The sequence below is a fragment of the Trachemys scripta genome, unplaced genomic scaffold (genome assembly GCF_013100865.1).
Source record: "Trachemys scripta elegans isolate TJP31775 unplaced genomic scaffold, CAS_Tse_1.0 scaffold_126, whole genome shotgun sequence".
NCBI classification, from domain to species: Eukaryota; Metazoa; Chordata; order Testudines; family Emydidae; genus Trachemys; species Trachemys scripta.
The window spans coordinates 1-4,359 of NW_023260499.1; the positions used below are offsets into that span (position 1 = coordinate 1).

Below are 4,359 nucleotides of genomic sequence, written 5' to 3' on the forward strand. Positions count from 1 at the left end.
GGGGAGCTGCCCCGTCGTCGTCCCCCATTCTCCCCCTGCCTCCCTCCTCTCCTGAAAGGTGTTGTGCAGACTTTTCCCCCTGGGAGGGTGAGATTTGTGCATTACATTATTGCTCCCCTCCCCCCCCCCCCCCCCCAAAGCAAGATGGACTCTCTTCTCTCTCTCTCTCTCTCTTTCTCTCCCCCCTCTCCCTGTGTCTTGTCAGCCTTTAAGATCGACATTTTGTAACTAAGATGCAAACTTGATGGTGACCAGGAGGAAAAAGGGAAAGCCGTGGGTCAGTCTAGCCTCTCTCCATATTTAATACCTTTCCTTTCACCCCACCCCAGAGCCCGGATTCTAGTGGCTCTATACTTTGCACAGGGGGTGGGTAGCGGTGGTGGCTTGCAAATGCATTTCCCCATGCACTGTCTGGATTCAGGTCTCTAATCTCCGTGTGGATTGCGATGGTGGAGGGGCTTGTTTGGCGATTTCAGGACTCTCTAGATCTGGAAAAGGGGAATGGGCATTACCTGAAACAGTGCTACAACGTTGCAGCCGCCTCTCTCTCTCCCTGTGTATATCTCGTACCTGAAATCTGGGCTTGCTGATTTCCTAATATTATTATTACGTCGCTGAATTTATCCACGCTGGGGATTGAGCGAAAGCACTTGTGTAAATCGTTGGGCTTTATTGTGGTTTATTTTTGTGACCAACTTTCTGCCTTTTATTTTGATACATCGCAAATTTCATGGTGAGAGAGAGAGAAAATAACCCACCCCGCTGATGCACACTCAGATGATTTGTTCCATTTGCCCAGTCCTAATGCCCTTTAAAGACATGGTGCATCTTTTGTTTGCTGTTTAAGGTTTCCTGCGACTGTCAACCTGCTTCCCGTTTTAAGGAGAACTTATACGAGGGGGAGGGGTGTGTGAGGAGGAAGCAAGTTTCAAGTTTTGGGAATTTCTCCTCTTGTTGGCGTTGTGGCGAGTTGCAATATTGTAAAATCATGGTGTACTGATGATGTGCCTGTATTTGATACTTTATAGGTCACTATCACATGACAAAGGCTTCGAGACAGCTTCATCTTCCTCTGTCTGTAATTTCCATTTGCCTTCCTGGGTAAGTATGTAAACTGTACAGGGGGGAAATAGCCTGTATCTCATTAACAACAATTACACTATCTTCTCGTTCCTTTTCATGGAGGAGATGCTTGTTCAGGTTTTAGCACCTCAGAAAACATGTCTTCTTTTGGGTGCCCACGGGAACAGTCAGATTACAAAGTTTGTGTGTTAGGAATGCAAGGGGATGAGTATTATGAACATGAAAATTAGAAGGCCCTCAGTATTGGGATCTTATTAGCTCATTTATGAAAGAAAAGCCCTTGGCTTTCAAAGAATAGTTGAATTATGGCAAAAGTTTTAAAACAATTATTGGAATATGAAAAGTGCAACTTTGTGAGCTAAAAATTTATTAACTATATACAGCCTGTGAAACTTGAGGCTGTTGGGAGTCACTGCTTTTGTGGGATCTTTTGAAATGGCTGCAGCCACAATACTAACTAGTGGCATACTGGCACCAGAGAGACTGTGCCCCATGACTTGTCAGAGTGTTGGAGGGAGGTAGATTCTGTTTCTTTTCCCAGTTCCTGCAGAGATTAACACCCACATTCCAATAATTCAGCCTGTATGGGGAGTAGTGAGTGGGGGTATATACATGCCTTTCATCCTTTGACATAAACTATAATGTCGAAAGAAATTTAACACAAAATAAACTAATTACAATTTTATTACAAGACCAGTTGCACTGAAAAAATATAGTTCTCAAAAACGGCTAACCAGATTTTATAATCCTATTGATAAGAATCGCATTATGTGCAGAATAATTGATACAACAGTCTTTACAAAGTGAAATTGCATATAAAATTCAAAAGCTTACTGATAGGACCCAGACTGTTGCTCAAAGCTGAACACACACACACACACACACACACACACACACACATATATTTGACTTCAAATGTAAACAGAGAATTTATTTATATAAATATATATATAATTCTGTACACTACAAAGGGCTTTCTCTTTATTTGGTATAATGGTGTAGGATTTTTGGGAAGAGCAGAACTTTGAGACCTTACATCATAACTGGCATTGTCCTATTACTGTCCTTGGTCCTAGTACTTAATATATAGCTTCCACACAATATTCAAATGTGTGGGTGCATAGAATTCTGTTCCATAAATAATGGGCTGATCGTGTTCTCCATACAGCTCTACAAGAACTGGACAGTTTAATTCTACTCATACTTACAGAATCAGTGTAAATGCAGCTCCAAATAGCATTGAAATGGTATTTACAAATTAGGAAGCAGAGAAATAGTAAAATATCCTAGTGAAGAGGAGGGAGTAATGGAAACTTTAAGGAAGCACTGAATAAATTTTTGTTGAAATTGAAAAAGTAATATAAAAATGTATCTAGTTAATGGTAGAATGGAGATTTCCTCAAGTTTGGCTGTTACCAGATACTTTCATTTACTTTTGGGAATTCTTCTGTTTGATGAAAGTAAAGATTTTTTTTTAATCACATGGTTTTAGGAGCTATAATCACTGTATAATTTGATTTTAAACAGAGTTTAGTAAACAATTTTCATACAAATCCCAATATAATGCATAGGGTCAGATTTTGATCTCAGTTACAAACTAATCTACAATACTCCCAATGAAGTCAGGTGTTGTGGGGGTGCACGGGTGGGGAATTGTTTCCTCCAGGATCCATGGGCAGAAGGACCAATAATCTCAGACACTGGCACATAATCTCAAACGTTGGGCATATCATCAACATACACGACTTGTCTGAATTACTGGAGCAAAATAGTAAATAAGGTTTCAAGTAAACACATAATTAAAAATCATGTAAAATCCTCTTTTTGGTGTTTTTGATCAGCACAGAATGTTTTAGTGAGCAAATCTAAGACCTGTATTACAAACCTACTGCATGCCCATGGAAGTTACCTTCAGCAAAAGGCCTGTAGGAGAGACACATTCATTTATAGGTATCTTCCTGTCCAATGTCAGGAGGAAAGCCCTAATGTCTCCTAGTTGTTCTTTGAGTAATTAAAGATATTAAATGTCAGTTTTCTACATTTAATATCAGTGATAAAAATATTAAGTATAAAAATGATTTTCTTTCATCCCAAAGGATCTCAAAGCACCTTACAAACTATGACCCCAACCCAGCAGATCACATAAGTAATTTTAAGCAAATGAGTAGTCCCATTAAAGTCACTCATGTGGTTAAAATTATACCTGTGCCTAGGTGATCTGCTGGAGAGGGGGCCTAAATACTAACAACAGCACTGAAACATCACCAACACTGGAGTGGAAAGTGACTGTCATCTTGCATACAACACACAATGTAACAATGTGAGGATAGGAAATTTCGGCCAACAGAATTGAGGTAAATCTTTCTTTTACATAATGTGCAAAAGGAGGATGTATACCCACAAAGTAGCTAAGTCCTCTGTTTTACTTTTTATGGTAGATCTATCGGTGCAAAGTAATTAGATACATGTGTGTATAGGTTGTTTATGAATCCATTCACCCAGCACCTGTGAGGTGAAACATGGCATCTGTTTAGCAGTGCATTGCCTCCATAATATTCAAGATTTCATGTATATTCAAAAGTTGTTTAGAGTGGAAGGATGGCATTATAGATTAGGTCCTGGAGTGGGACTCAGGAGATCTGGGTTCAATTTCTGCTTCTGCCACACATTACCTGTGTGACCTAGGATAAATGGTTTAGTTCAGAAAGTTTCAAAAGTGGCCACTGGTTTTGCCTGACTTAATTTTTCAGTGTGCTGCCTTGGGCTGAGCAGGCACAGTTCCAGTTGAGGTCAATGGGAGCGACAAGTGTTAAGATTGAGTCACCCTGAACTAGAGACTGCTTTTGAAAATGGAGGCTTTTATCTCCTGCTGCTTCACTTTTCCATCTGTAAAATGGAGACTATTAATATTTCCTTGTATCATAGGAGTGTTGGAACATTAAACTCATTCATATTTGTGGGATATTACAGTGATGTGAGCAATAGAAGTACCTGTAGATAAATCACATAGTGCACATGCTATAGCACAGTTTTTCTTACTGATTATTATGTTTCATAATTACAAATGATATTACTCTAAATATCTTTTATGTTTCCTTTTTACTTAATAGGCCACTTAGCTTGATTTAAATACTTCAATTATAGGTATTAAAATTACCTCTAGAAAGTAAATATAAAAAAGTCAACTTTCTTTCATTTAGAGTATAATTTATTTAGTTAGTTTATTTCTGTGGTGTCTTGTTCAAACCCATTTTATTTTTCAATTTTATATTAAAA

At 38.7% G+C, this 4,359-nt stretch overlaps 1 long non-coding RNA gene across 1 annotated transcript; it reads left to right on the forward strand.

The window, feature by feature from the left end:
* The first annotated feature begins 161 nt into the window (after nt 1-161).
* Nucleotides 162-3,463, forward strand: LOC117870277. The gene is made up of 3 exons (XR_004643951.1): nt 162-277; nt 1,029-1,101; nt 3,297-3,463. It is a non-coding gene; the product is annotated as an uncharacterized LOC117870277 (long non-coding RNA).
* The last annotated feature ends 896 nt before the right edge of the window (nt 3,464-4,359 follow it).